The sequence below is a fragment of the Pinus tabuliformis genome, chromosome J (genome assembly GCF_031772625.1).
Source record: "Pinus tabuliformis cultivar Carrire ecotype Pingquan chromosome J, CPIR1, whole genome shotgun sequence".
NCBI classification, from domain to species: Eukaryota; Viridiplantae; Streptophyta; class Pinopsida; order Pinales; family Pinaceae; genus Pinus; species Pinus tabuliformis.
Window position 1 is genome coordinate 1,505,275,967 of NC_142295.1, and position 16,372 is coordinate 1,505,292,338.

At 38.1% G+C, this 16,372-nt stretch overlaps 2 pseudogenes; both read left to right on the top strand.

Moving 5' to 3' along the window:
• Positions 1–2,921: 2,921 nt before the first annotated feature.
• LOC149233150 (uncharacterized protein At5g01610 pseudogene) lies at positions 2,922–3,549 on the top strand (annotated as a pseudogene).
• Positions 3,550–8,024: 4,475 nt separating this feature from the next.
• Positions 8,025–14,434, top strand: LOC149233151 (uncharacterized; annotated as a pseudogene).
• Positions 14,435–16,372: the final 1,938 nt, after the last annotated feature.

Consider the following 16,372-nt stretch of genomic DNA (forward strand, 5'->3'; position numbering starts at 1 on the left):
TTTGACCATTGTGCATGTATATCAACTTATAGGTTGAGTATGGGTACGCCTACCTGTTGCAGCCACTAGAACAACAAACAAAATTTTGGGTACCTCCAAAATTTCTGGTCCCCTAGGCTTGCGTCACGCTGTTAGGATTATGACCGAGCTTTGGAATTGGTCAATTTACCCATGAATCTTTAAACCTTTTCAGTGTTTCCCCTCAAATTATGTGTGTTATCTTTACTCTTATTGACTTATTTCGAGGCTTGACCACACAGATGCATTAGGATCTAGGGGAATTCCTCTTGTCTATAACTTCACCTCACCATGGACTTCATTTTTCCCAATGGCACTAGGGTTGGAAGGAATTTGTTGTTTTAGTGATGCATTAGAAGTCTTAGGTGGCCTCCACTTTTGTTTCTATACCATGTGCATCATAATGGAACAAAGACATCTTGCATTGTTGCCATGGCATCTATCTATTGCATTAGGGTTTATGAAGCTACCGCCCCTCTCATGCATCTTCAGAACCCTACATTGTCAAGATCAAGGATCGACCCTTACTTTGGGATAATCCTCACTCTCTAGAATGTATCCTCACATCAAAGCACTCACATTATAATTACCTCATCACCATTGGTAGCACATAAATGTCAAAGTTGCTTACAGTTAGCAAGCCCATTAAGGTGCCCAAATGATGATTTGATTTTTGGATTTGAGCATCTCTTATTTTGCCCCTATAATTTATTTGTAATTATATTGTCACCTCGAAATGTAATTTTTTTCATTATCTTAATTATCCTCTTCTTTCTTGGCAGGGATTTAAATGGAGCTACATTGGGCACATACTGAATGAAGAAGTATAGGATTGGACAATAGGGACCAATGAAGAAGTTGTGATCATATTACTACATATGAGTCTTCTGTATTCGTGCATTTTTTTTTCCTTTGGATCTATCTCACTGAAAACATATCTTTCTGATGGATACATTGACTTGACTACTTTTAGCAAGCATAAATAGCTTACAAAGGTGTGGGGAAATCAAGTGCATTTTTCCCTTGAGAAAGAAGGGTTCCATAAGGATGTTGATGTTGGAGTAATAGATATTTAGTACATAGATGCTACTGAGGTCAAGCTTGTGAAATGTCTTGTTGAAAAAATTGTTGTAGAACTTTCCTATAATATGATTGTAGGACTTTGTACCTTTGCTTTCTTGAGCAGGTTAATCGAATGATTAGGAAGAAAAACTTATTCAGACATAAGATTATGCTTGTTAAAGCATGGTGCTATTATGAAAGTTGTATTCTTGGAGCTCGCAAATTGGAAAAAAATTCTACAGTATCCTATAGGAAATATTGTTGCAGAACTGGATTGTTTTCCCATTACTTGGGAGAGGCATGCAAGTGGACAATGTTAAGATGTTCCAGACTCACTGTCATGGGGTTTGGAATACAATTCTTCTGTGTAAAGTGAAATATTCGTGGAATTTTCAGAGTTAGTTGTTGGGAATAAGAAAGATACAAAGGATACTTCTTCAATTAAGGGAATAGGAGCTCAATATGGAGACATTTATGTCATGGTACAAAGTAATGGAACTAACTTGAACATTGTTCAAACCTGTAGCAATGATGCATCATTGATGAATGTTGGTGAAATGGGTTCATGGGAGGATGAATTTTGAGGAAAAGATATCATGGACAGTAACGATGACAAATTAGAGAGACATGATAATTTACATAATGTGGTTAATGATGAAAATGTTACCCTTAGTGATGATGGCACATGTTTCACTTTTTCCCCTTCATTAAAAGAGCAAGAAGAAACGTTGGGAGCACATGACTTGCCACATAATTTTTTCACAAATATACATTCTGGCCTCTATGAAAATAATACTATTGGCATACCATTTCATTCAATTGATATCTATAATCCAATATATCCAATTAGACCTGTTATGGTTGTAGGAGGAGCTTCATAAAAATCCCAAGTTAGAAATTTTGAAAATGCAGATGAAGTTATCGAGAAGGAAAGTTTAAAGGATCAATAAGCTAGCAAAGTCATAGAGGCTAGGCCTATGTAGAAGAGAGAAATTGTAGTTCTTGCATTGTTCCCAAATCCAAGGTTGGAGAGCATGCCAATTGGGGTTGTAGTCGATGACTTGAGTAGTCCAAGGTCTGATCTCCTCGGTGTTTATTTTGAAAGTCACTTGAGCAATCTTGCTTATGGAAGATCATGCCAAAACCATGTTTGGAATAGTTCTATTTCCCAATCTCTAGTCCCACGTCATCATTCTCGAGAAAACTCTCCATGGGAAGGTCCTAGAAGACCTTTTCATCCACACATGAGTATGTTCTCTCATTTCCACGGATTTTTTTGTTCTTCCGAGACATCCATATTTACAGTTTGTTTGTCGAGGAGTCAATTCTTCAGCCTTGCCAGGGACATTAGATGTTGAGGAAATGCGCAAGAAGGAATGTGGACAATATTATGGTCGGGGGTTTTGCTCGGTTGGGTCATGCAAACCAAAGAAACACATGGTTTCAATTTAATCATTGGAAGGTCATTAAAATTTAAGTCTTACTCAGCACTGTCATTTATTCCAAAGCCAGATCATTTGTATCTTCAGTTAAAGAGCAGGGTCCACCTAGGTATGAATTTATGTTTTGACATAGTCACTACTGACCTGAGGTTGCCATGTCACATCCTAGGGCTCCAACACTTAACCAAAATATGCGACCCAACTTGCGTTATGATCTTGCAACCCCTCCACAATTAGTGAAGTCACATTTGGATGCTCCTCATCCAGCTTGAATATACGATCTCGACTATAATTCGATTGTGCTATCTTTTCTAGGGTCGCTAGTCGCAAAATCGCACTTGGGAAAGTTGATGGCCATCTTGACAAATCCTCTTCAGTGACTATGCGACCACTCATGATATGGATGTGGAGGTTAATTTCAGAAGTGGGTCACATGGAGTTAATACAAAGGGATACTCACTTCACAACCGTGCGAGGTAATAGGTTTATACATGGATGATGAATAGAGAAGGCATTGTCCAAAGTTAGCACATTCTGGGTTGCACGGAAGGCAAAGAAGGATATTACCTCTATTGGGGGATGATTTTAATTCTTTTATGAATACACTTGGATGGGGAGAAAAATGGGTGTTCAATAAACTAAAAGGCGAAATTCCTAAACCATTATCGGATTTTCTATGGGATTATGATCTCCCCCGAGGAATATTTCCTAAAAATGCTACCAATTGTGATTTTGATGAAGTGAAGTACAAACTCACCATTTACATACCCTTTATCTATGAGGTGGGATTTAAGGATTCCTTTGTCATCAGATATTCAATGCAAGTATCAGGGTTTCTATTGAGGGGGAAGCTAACGGGCATTGAAGGGATGAAAACTAAAGTTGTGTTATAGGTTGGAGTTACCACACTTTTAGTAGATGGTCCTCGATCAAGTAAGGTGCATTTCACTGCAGGTGTGAAAGAAAATTAAGACCTAGAGATGCATGTAAGGTTCTTTGGGAAAGAATCACGGTTGATGAGTTTTAAGCTAGACAATATTTTGTTAAATTGTGTGCATTATAAGGGAAGAAATTATATTCTTATTATTTCTCCGGCCTTGACTTCCTCATAAAGATTTTTGTCCCATGCATATATTTTATTTAAAGTTGATACATGTCTATGAGAAACCATGCCAGTATCATCATCAAGATCATTGTTATAAGCATCAATGTACTTCTTTGGTTTTGAGGAATGTGGTTGTTTTGATGATGAAGGTTCACATGACTTAGCTCGATGCCAAGTAATTGCATTCAAGGCCCTAGAAGAAAGTGCTTTACTTAAAATAAATCTTGGAAGATAAGAAACTCTTTTTGTCTCAAGCATCTTAGAAACCTCATTGCCAGAATCTTGCGCCCTTTTAAACTGATCTTCAATCTCTTTTATAACTTCGACTATATCCCTAGTTCTTTAAGCAACAAAAACAACTTGAGCATTGTTTCCACCTGAAGGTGCTCCACCCTCCACTACTGCGTCATCAACTAGAAAAGCCCTAGTTTTCCCTTTGTTATTTTCTCTATCTTCATCCTCCCTGTTATTGGCAGAAGCTCTCTTCTACAGATTCCCCGGGCTCAGGGTGGGAAACAAAGCACATACTAATCTCTGCCATAGGATTTGCAGACCAAGTGTCAGTAGATTAAATCTTCCATGCTGCGTTTATACATCTCTACAATTTTTTCTTTATATCCTCTCCCTATTCTTCATCTTCCAAATAAGGAATTCCCTCTTTCTTCGTCACCCAACTTGAATCACGACTGCTTCCTTCAGATGTTGATCTCGACCTGCTTTGATTGTAAAAGTGATACATGTTCTTGAATGAAATTAATGGATTGAAAAAATCCCATGCTTGGTTACAGGGAGGAGAAGGAGGCCAAGGAGGATGATTTGGACTATATGAAGGCCCTGAAAGAGAAGTTGGATCAGGAGCTGAAACCACAGGAATGCCAAAAACGTTATCCATCTGAGATTGAGAAGCACTTGAATAATCCCATGTCGCTCACTGTGAAGAGCGTGGCCTCTCCTCATAGGTTTTGTAAGGCGTACCGCCATATCTCAAATAGTCCATATGAGATGGGATTGTATACATTGAAGGGGATTCCCAATGCCCATAGTCTTTCAGTGGAGATGCATGACTTCCTGCAAGAGATGCCGAGTGTGAATGTGAATGCGAGTGATGGGAAATCCAAAATACTAAAAGGGGAAATCATGCGTTGCAAAGGAGACCATTCGAACCATGCATTGGAGAATGGTGTCTTTCAATGGTGTTTCAAATGTGTATATACACCCCATGAAAAGGATGACATGCAATCAATTATGGTGGGACATGTCTTGTCATGGAAAACACATCAAGCAGTTGAGTGAACTTATGAAATCCCTTCAATCAAGACATGGGAGACACAATGCATGTTAAATCCTTCTATAGGATTTTGGCATGTCCCATACTCTTGGATTATTTTACCACCCATGAGTCTCACATCACATTCAATCGCAGACCATGGAAGTTAATTGCATTTTGTCATAAAGTGAAAGTGTTGATTATGTCCATTGCAAAGCAGTCAAATTCAAGTTCTTACCTTCCCTATCTATATAGTCATCTAGGAGGATAAACATATACCACGAAGAAAGTACTGTGTTCCTTCTAAAACCTCCCAAAAACCTCCCAAAATAATTGACAATTTCAATTGACAAGATCAAAACAGAAGGGTTGTTCAGGCCACATTGTCCCCCTCTAAATCCCACTACGACACTACAACCTTGATGATAATCACTGCTTACAGGTGGTGTTGAAGAGGTGGTTATCACACCAACCATTTGAAGGTCGAATCGTCATCATCAACATGAAGATATTTCGCTAGACATTCCAAATTACATTAAGCGCTATTGTGAAGATACAAATGTTATTCAGAGGCATGATCTCCAGTACCTCATAAGACTACTAGCAGTGGCTATGAACCTTTTTTAAACATGGTTGGAAAGTTCTAAGTGAGCCTGCATAAGCGATAGTATTCTTTGAATGCCAATATCTATGTGAATAATGTAAATTTTTTGCTTGCATGTAACAAGATAAAGCAGGAATATTGACCTAGATGAAGGGAGATAGGGTTTTCACAGAAGCTACACAACTAGGGTTTCAACGAGATCAAAACTTGATCTACTCAACCTCCTAAAATCTGGTGGAAATGTTAGCAAGAAAACAACAAAAGACGATTGGATGCAAGCGAGGCACAATAGCAAGAAGTTCAACAGTACATGCAAATATCCATGGTCTAACAACAATGTTGGAAACCAGAATCAACCCTAGGGTTTCTCAAAATTTCTCTTTTCTCCTCACATATCCGCATCTATAATTATGTAATCATTCTCATCATGGTGTTAGTGGTTATGATCAACTGAGCATGTAATAGGTGATAGGCATGAGAAAATAGTGAGGAAGTTCAAAAGTCACACTCATGAGGGGAGGGAAAGGGTCACATTAGGTGAAAAATCACCTCATCCCTATAAATGTGCCCTCCTACCTCATTGTAAATGGATTTTTAGCACTTGAGTCAAGGCTAGGACTAGATGTCTGATTTGTGCTTGAGAGTTAGAGGCACTCAACTCTTGAAGCTAGAAGAGTGAGATGCAGTGAGGCTACTATTTTTCATTAGGAAATGGTATGAGCAGCCCATGTTCCATTGTTGGGTTTTTCCAAATTGCAAGATATGTTCATGTATTTGTAGCAGCAATAACAAGATGTTCTTCATTTCTGGCATTGATTCCCATGCTTGTTCATAGTAGATGTATTTACTATCTGATATTTTTACTACATTTGTATGTGTGCATTCATACATGTAATATGTTATGGATTGATTCATAGTTTTGTATGTATGTTTGTTTCCGTATATGTGTTTACTTATTTCTCTCCATGTTGGTGATCTATTATGAACTAGTTTGCAATTAACCACTGAAATGTTCATGTTCATGTATGTCTCATTGGGTTTTCGTTCACTGATCCCTCTTGTGGAATACTCCTTCTTATTGATGCTAAGAATTGATTGTACCTCTTTCTATAGTTTGTCAATCTTGGACTGATTTTGTTTCATTGTCTAGGCATTTCATTCTTGTCCCCACACTGACACCTTCTCATTTGACAACCAATACTAGAAACATTCATGGTGGTAGTCGGGCCCACATACCAAATGGGTATCCTATCCCAAATAGTATGATGTCTAACTAGGATTTCACACCAGGGAGACCCCCTAGTTGTTGGCGGTATATTATAGCTCGTCAATAGATTTGGCACTAGAAGGAGGGCCAGATGACAAGTTGAGCCCTTGGAGCCCGCAATTTAGTCTCATATTTGTAAATGGCTCCATCCTAAATCTCTATCTTGGGTTGTTTTTATGAAAACATTAACCTTTCGGTGTCCGAGGAAAGAATCTATCACTTGTAATAGTGGAATTTTGATCGCGAGGGTTGAACAATGGTTTTGGGACACATGATTCAAGTTCTTCATTTTGTCACTCTAACATAATACATTGTAACGATTTTATTGGCATCTTGTTTACCCTCACATTTGAATGTCTTATCAAGCAATGGTGCCAGACATTGCCAACAACTTTCATCCATTCGTTCGAGAAACTCATCAGTAAGTTTTGACAAGCCTTCAATAGGTATGATTTTCAAGATGTTTTCAAAAGGATAGATAAGATTAGAATGAAACTTGAAGAATTCATAGAATATTTTGCTACTAGGTTTGTTCGTCTTTGTTGTGAATTCTTGGAGAGAGATGTTGATTGAATGTATTTGAGTGAGGAATTTTGATGTCTTGTTTATGTTTCTCTGCAACACCTTCAATCTAAAACAAATCTCAATTCTAATGATCATGATGATAATCTGCAAGTTACAAATTGTTTAGATCTTATCCCTAATATTGTATCGTCTATCTCTATGAGTCGGGAACAACCTCAAGCCTTCGAGGAGGAAATTAATACTTGTGAGATTTCTCATCCTCGTCCTCATTTGTTACCTAAGGAAATTTTGGTCGTAAATGGCTTAGATGATGAAAAATGTTTACAGGGAAATGAATCAAATTGTCTTGCTTCCGAAGCTCTCATACATCCTGTTGAATTTGAACCTGAAAATCATGTTGATGTAGCATCTCTTCCTGTAGATGAAACCCACCTTGAGCTTGTTAAATATGTGTCTGAACCTATTCCCAAACTTCGTTTACCTGTTGGAAATGACTTGGGTCTTGTCTTAGATAGAGTTGATTGTCCATCAAATTCATGGAGCATGACATGCACACAGATTCATTGCCCCCCCTAATTAACACTAATATGTAGGATGTGAGTCTTGGTGCAATTGGTTCCCCTTCATCTGAAACTTTTCATCCATTATACCATGATCTATTTTCGACTACACCAATAATTTTTTCAAGTCATTTATATCTTTATCCTACTAGTGTTTACTGTGATCATGTACACATGGATGATTTTTCACAATCACAGTATGGAAGTGTCAAATCTCTTTTTCCTGATCTCTTCCATTTGCAATCATTAACATGTGAAGAAGAATACCTTACATCTCAACAAATTCAAGATGGTTATCTCACTGATTCATCTTTACTTTTAATCCAAGAAGAGATTGATGTGCCAAATACCCAACTTGATCAAATTGGTGGCTTCAATGATTGTCATTCTGTCGAAAAATTATTCGCTCACACTTATGATGATTGTCATTCATATCCATCTGTTGATCCTACAAAGTCATCAGAATTCAATGATTCACCTTTCAAAGGCTTGGCGACTCATCAGGAAGTTGATGCACTTCAGCTATTGCTGATGGTTATGTCACGTTCTCACGATCCTGATGAGACCCTTGAACCAAGTCAAAATAGGGTTTGTGAAATTAGGGTTTTTCTCCCCACTCTTCTCCCTACTTCATCTTTCTGAATGCAAGCTCATCTTGGAAAGCCTCTGATTCGAGTGAAGTTTCTTTGAGCACATATTTCCATCCCCTATCAACTGATATGCATCAAACTCTATACCCTAATTTATTTGCTGAAGGGAGTACATCGATCGTTGTCTCAAATATTTTTTACTGTCACCCAACCGGTACAGATTCTAGACAGGTACAAGAAGGTGATTTCATACAACCTACTATATGTTGGGGTACCAATCACCTAAACTCTCCTTTGCCTAAGACTTTTCTGGTTGATTCACCTCATTCTTGGGACTCTAAAGAATCTGATATGTTGAACTGCCAATCTATCAATGTTTAGACATCTGATCAAATAAAAAATATATTCATTGATAGTTATCTTGTTGCAACTAATGATGACCATATGCATTCACCTGTTAATCTCACAAAGTAGCTGATATTTGATGGCTTTCCATTTGAAGGTTCAAAGATTTGTCACGAAGGTGAGAAACTTCATCTCCCACTGATGGTTATCTTAGGGCTGCACATCCTCAATGAAATCCATGGACAACTTCAAACTCGAGTTTCTGAAATTAGGGTTGCTATGCTTGAATCCTCTGGTATCTCAGTTACACCTCGTGAACACCCATTTTTTCCATGTCACCAAGTTGATCATCCTCAATATCTTGATAGAGTTGCTGATTGGCTTGAAGGATCTTATTTGGCAAATTTCTTTGCAAGCATCTTGCCTCACTTGCACTAGATTTGGGGTTAAGCATGAATGGATGTGTGTCATGGATGGATGGTAATAGATTTCAAGTATATCATTTTGTTTACCAGGATTGGGTGGCAGTGTGGCTTGAACAATATTTCCTGGCACATTTTCTTGTAAGTAGGCATGACTTTCTTTCTCTTGTGCATGCTTAGTAGGTAATATTTGTTGTTGATGCAAAATTATTCATATGGGTTTTGATCACAAACATCTTTTTTCTTGCAGGTTGGGAAATGCTTCAGTGGCTACATTGGAAGTTTGATTACAACTAACCCGATCTCCTCTCTGGTTAAATTAGGCTTTTAGGTTTAGGCTAGCTAGGTTTTGTTAACTAAAGTTTACTTCTCCAAGTTTGCTAATTAGGGTTTGTTTCCTAGGATTTGCTTTATGGTTTAAATATGTTATGATATATTTTCCTTCTTGTCAGTAGTTTAGTTTTTTGCAATATGATTTTCCACTAGTTTTCATTCATATTCTTGCAATTCACATTGATGCATATCGTGCATAAAATCTTTGAATGGTTATTTTATCTGCGATTAGATTATTTCTTCTACACATTTACATAACATAGAATTGCATTACATCAGAAGCCCTTCTCGCTGGATTACATCATGCATTTGTCCTCTTGCATATCATACACTAACTGTTGACCTAGTCTTGCATTTCCCTATATGTTGCATGCCACTACATGAGCCTTTACGAACCTAGAGCCTTCGATCCTTCATTGTGATGACTAGCTTTCTCACACCTATTTTCACACTCTCAAACCTCAAATGGATTTCTTTGGCCTCTTCGCACATGTTGAAACCCAAGAAGAGTTTCCCTGGTCACCTTGCCCTAATATTAAAACCCTAACCCTAATGATTGTGTATGGTTGTGATGGTTACTCCAAGAGGTAGCTTCTCTTAGAACTGGTCATCAAATTCACACCCTGGACATCTTTCCTATGAGTCTAACTCATTAGCAAGGAAAATACAACAGGTTTCTTGTGGGGAACCTTAATTAGTTCGAATGACCTACACCCATAACCTGAACCTTGTGCTCAACATGGTCTTGAATATTTCAATGACTTGTTTTCATGGTTCACCTGTTAACTGGAGATGAGATGTGGAAGCTTGACATGAGATAAAACCTAAATCAGAATGTCTTTCAGTTTCTGTCCAACCATGAAACAACCTCTCTTTCTCGTAAAATAAGTCAGGATGCCTCATCCACCCTGGCATACTGAACACCCAATAATAAGTGCTAATGTGCACATGAAAGAAAATTAAATTAAATAAAGGGTAAAGGATTGATAATGTCTTCCTGCACAGAGAGGTGATGCAACAACTTCGCCGGGGTACTGACCAGGCTCGCTGGCAGCATAGCAACATTTGTGATTTCTTGGAGTGACTCTGTTGGGGTACTGTCCAAGCCTGATGGAAGTGGAAAAACACTAGAAAACTATTTTAAAATTTTGAATACAATAAGTCCTTTGCCTCATTATTTGTATCATCATTAACAACTTGCATGTGTGAACTTCTAATTTGGTGTTTGATGACTAGCAGGACCTAGTTGAGATAGAGTGGAAGGGCATATCTATAAAGGTCAAGGTAATGAAAGAGATACCCATAGTGTATGTTCAATACATCCTTGCATTATCATTCATAATCAATCCATTATAGGTACATGACCATAGATGCTAGATTCTACCAGTGGTTCACCAATTGTTGTAGCCACTACAACAACATCCAAAATTTTGGGTACTTCCAAAATTTTGGGTCCCACATACTTGCCTCAGTCCATTAGGGTTATGATCGAGCTTTGGAATTGGTCGATTTCATGACTCATTTCCTTTAAACCTTGTCAATGTTTCCCCTCGCATGATTCATTTTATATTTACTCTTATTGACTTAGTTCAAGGCTTGACCACACAGATACATTAGGGTTTAGGGGAATACCTATTGTCTATAACTTCACCTTGCCATGGCCCTCATTTCTCCCAGTGGCACCATGGTTGGAAGGAATTCGTTGTTTTAGTGATGCATTAGAAGTCTTAGGTGGCCTCCATTTTGATTTCTCTACCATGTGTATTATAATAGAACAAAGACATCTTGCATTGTCACCATGGCATCTCTCAATCTAATTAGGGTTTATGAAGCTACCACCCCTCTCATGCATCTTCAAAACCCTACATTTTCATGATCAAAGATACATACTTACTTTGGGCTAATCCTCACTCTCCAGAATGTATCCTCACTTAAAAGCTCTCACATTATAATTACCTCATCACTATTGGTAGCACATAAATGTCACAGTTGCTTGCAGTTAGTAGGCCCATTAAAGTGCCCAATGGATGATTTGATTTTCGGATTTGAGCATCTCTTGTTCTACCCATATAATTTATTTGTAATTATATTGTCACCTCAAAATGTAATTGTTTTCATTATTTTAATTATCCTCTTCTTTCTTTGCAGGGAATCAAAAGGAGCTACATTAGGAACATATTCAATGAAGAAGGATAAGATTGGACAATAGGGGCCAATGAAGCAACTGTGATCGTATTACTGCATATGAGTCTTCTGTATTCGTGGTTTTTTTCTCATTTGGATCTATGCAGCTGAAAACATATCTTTATGATGAGACATTAACTTCACTGCTTTTAGCAAGCAAAAATAGCTTACAAAGGTGTAGGGAAATCAAGTGTGTTATGCCCTCAAGAAATAAGGGCACCACAAGGATGCTGAAGTTGGAGTAAAAGATGTACAGTACATAGATGCTACTGAGGTCAAGCTTGTGAAATGTATTTTTGAAAACATTGTTGTAGACATCTCCTATAATTAGATTGGAGGGCTTTGCACCTTTTCTTTCTTGAGCAGGTTAATTGGCTGATTCGGAAGAAAAACATATTTAGACATAATATTATGCTTTTTAAATCACAGTGCTAATATGAAAGCCGTATTCTTGGAGCTTACAAATTGGAAAAAAATTCTACAGCCTCCTGTAGGAAAGATTGTTGCAAACCTCGATTGTTTTCCCCATTTCTTAGGAGAGGCATGCAAGTGGACAACATTAAGATGTTCCAGACTTACTATCATGGGGTTTGGATTACAATTTTTCAGTGGAAAGTGAAAGATTCTTGGAATTTTCAGAGTCATATGTTGGGGATAAGTAAGATACAAAGGATACTTCTTTAACTAAGGGAAATGGAGCTCAATATGGAGACATTTATGTCATGGCACAAAGTAATGGAACTGACTTCAACATTGTTTAAACCTAAAGCGATGATGCATCATTGATGAATGTTGGTGAAATGGGTTCATGGGAGGATGGATTTGGAGGAAAAGGTATCAGGGACAGTAACGATGCCAAATTATAGAGACATGATAATTTTCATAATATGGTTAATGATGAAAATGTTACCCTTAGTGATGATGGTGTGAGTTTCACTTTTCTCCCTTCATTAAAAGAGCAGGAAGAAGCGTTGGGAGCACATGAATTGGCACATAAAGTTTTATCAAACATACGTTCTAGCCTCTATACAAATAATCCTAGTGGCATACCATTTCCTTCAATTGATATGTATAATTCCATATATCCAATTCGACCTGGTATGGTTGTAGTAGGAGCTTCATAAAAATCCCAAGCTAGAAATTTTGAAAATGTCCATGAAGTTATGGGGAATAAAAGGTCAAAGAATCAACAAGCTAGAAAATTCATAAAGGCTACGCCTATGCAGAAGAGAGAAATAGTAGTTCCTCCATTGTTCCCAAATCCAAGGTTGGAGAGCATAGTAATTGGGGCTGTAGTCTATGGCTTGAGTAGTCCAAGGTCTGATCTCCTCGGTGGTGATTTTGAAAGTAACTTGAGAAATATTGCTTATGGAAGATCACACCAAAACCCTATTTGACATAGTTCTATTGCCCAATATCCAGTTCCACCTCAAAATTCTCGCGAACACTATCTATGGGAAGGTCCTTTAAGACCTATTCATCCGCACATGAGTATGTTCTCTCATATCCATGGGCAAGGTTTTCTGAGACGTCCATATTTACAGTTTGGTTTTCGAGGAGTGAATTCTCCAGCCCTCCCAGGGACATTCAATGTCGAGGAAATTCACAGGAAAGAATGTGGTCAGGATTATGGTCAGGGGTGTTGATTAGTTGCGTCGTGCAAATGAAAGAAACACATGGTTTCATTTCAGCCATTGGAGGGCCATTGTGCTTTAAGTATTTCTCGGCACTGCCATTTATTCCAAAGTCAGATTGTTTGTATCTTCAGACAACAAGCAGGGGCCACCTGGGTATGAAGTTATGTTTCAACATAGTCGCTACTAACTTGAGGTTGCCAGGTCACATGCCATAATTCCAACACTTAACCAAAATCTGTGACCCAACTTGCATTGCAATCTCATGACCCCTCCACAAGTCACAGAGTCGCACTTGGAAGCTCCTCATCCAACTTGAATATGGGATCTCGACTATAAGGTACTATGCGACCTTTTTTAGGGTTGTCGAGTCGCAAAATCACACTTTGGAAAGTTGATGGCAAGTCTGACCCATCCTCTTCAGCGATAGTGCGACCACTCATGATATGAATGTGGGTTTTAATTTCAAAAGTGGGCCACATGGATTCGATACAAAGGGATACTCACTTCACAACCGTGCGAGGTAATAGGTTTACGAGTTAAATTGACGTATAGAGAAGGCATTGTCCAAAGTTAGCGCATTTTGGGTTGCACATAAGGAAAAGAAGGAAATTTCCTCTATTGGGGGATGATTTCAATTCTTTTATGAAGACAATTGGAGGAGGAGAAAAATAGGTGTTCAACAAACTGAAAGGGGAAATTCCCAAACCATTACCGAATTTTCTATGGGATTATGATCCTCCACCCATGACTATTTCCTAAAAATTCTACCAATTATGATTTTGATCAGTTGAGGTCCAAACTCACCATTTACATACCCTCTATCTGTGAGGTGGGATTTAAGGATTCTGTTGTCATTAGATATTCAACATGAGTGTTTGGATTTCTATTGATGGGGAATCTAACGGGCATTGAAGGGATTAAAACTAAAATTGTATTATGGGTCAGAGTTACCACAATTTAAGTAGATGGTCCCCGTTCAAGTAAGGTGATTTCACTACAGTTTTGAAAGAAAATCAAGACCTAGAGATGCATGTAAGGTTCTTCGAGAAGGAATCATGGTTGATGAGTTTTAAGCTAGACAAGATTTTGTTAAATTGTGTGCATTATAAGGGAAGAAATTATATTCTTATCAATTATCTTGCCTTGACTTCCTCATAAAGATTTTTCTCCCATGCATATATTTTATTTAAAGTTGATGCATGACTTCTAGGAAACATGCCAATATCACCATCAATATCATTGTTATAAGCATTAATGTACTTCTTTGGTTTCGGGGAATGTACGTTCTTTGATGATGAAGGTTCAGATGACTTACCTTGATTCCAAGTAATTGCATTTATGACCCTGGAAGAAAGTGCTTTAAGTAAACTGAATCTTGGATGATAAGGAACTCTATTTGTCTCAAGCATCTTGGAAACCTCCCTGTCGGAATCTTGGGCCCTTTTAAAATGATCTTCAATCTCTTTTATAACTTCAACTAAATCCCTAGTTCTTTGAGTAACAAAAAGAGATTGATCATTGTTTCTACTTGAAGGTGCTCCACTCTCTACTGCTTTCTCATCAACTAGAAAAGTACCAGTTTTCCCATTATTCTTTTCTCTATCTTCATCCCCTATCGTTATTGGTAGGAGCTTTCTCTTCTACAGATTCTTCGGGCTGAGGGTGGGAAAAAGAATGCATACTAGTCTCTGCCACAGGACCTGCAGACCGAGTGTCAGTAGCTTGACTCTTCCTTGCTGCCTTTATATCTCTCTATAATATTTCTTCGTATCCTATCCCTAATATTCATCTTCCAAATCAGGAATTCCCTCTATCTCCCTCATCTGACTTGAATCACGAATGCTTCCTTCAGATGACGATCTCGGTCTGCTTTGATTGTAAAATTGACACACGTTCTCGACTATAATGAATGGATTAAAAAAATCCCATGCTTGGTTACAAGGAGGAGAAGGAGGTAGAGGAGGATGATTTGGACTATATGAAGGCCCTGACAGAGAAACCAGAGTAGGAGTTAAAACCATAGGAATTTTAAAAAATCTATCCATCTAAGGCTAAGAAGCACATGAATAATCCCATGTCGCTCTCTCTAGAGAGTGTGACCTCTCCTGATAGGTCTTGGAAGGCATACTTCCAGATCTCAAATAGTACATACGAGGTGGGCTTGTATATGTTAAATGGGATTTCCAATGCCCATAGTCTTGCAGTGGAGATGGTGAGTGTGAATGTGAATGATGAGAATGTGAATCCGAATGTGAATACGACTGATGGGTGATCCAAAATACTAAAAGGGGAAATCATGTGTTTCAAAGGAGACCATTCTAACCATCCATTGGAGAATGATGTTGTTAAAAGGGCATTTCAAATGTGTATATACACACCATGAAAATGGTGACATGTAATCAATTTGGGTGGGACACGACTTGTCATGGAAAACACATTGAGAAGTTGAGTGCACTCGTGAAATCCATTCAATCGACACATGGGAGACACAATGCATGTTAAATTCATGTTGGAAGCTATGAAAATATCTATGAGGTAAAGCCATATGGGACATTATACCAAAGACTCACATTTGTTGGTAGCATGTGACCTGCTGTAGGATTTTGGCATGCCCTAGACTCTTGGATGATTTTATCACCCACATGTCTATCATCACATTCAATTGCAGACCAAGGAAGTTAATTGCATTTGTTCATAAAGCCGGAGTGTTGATTATTTTCATCCCAAAACAATCACATTCAAGTTCTTACCTTCCATATGTATACAATCATCCAGGAAGAGAAACATATACCACGAAGAAAGTATTGCGTTCCTTCTAAAACCTCCCAAAATCATTGAAAATTTCAATTGACAGGATCAAAACAGAAGGGTTGTTTAGGCCGCATATTCCACCACTAAATCTCGCTACAACACTACATCCTTGATGATAATCACTGCTTACAGGTGGTGTTGAAGAGGTGCTTATCAAACCAACCATTTGAAGGTTGAATCATCATCATCAACATGAATAT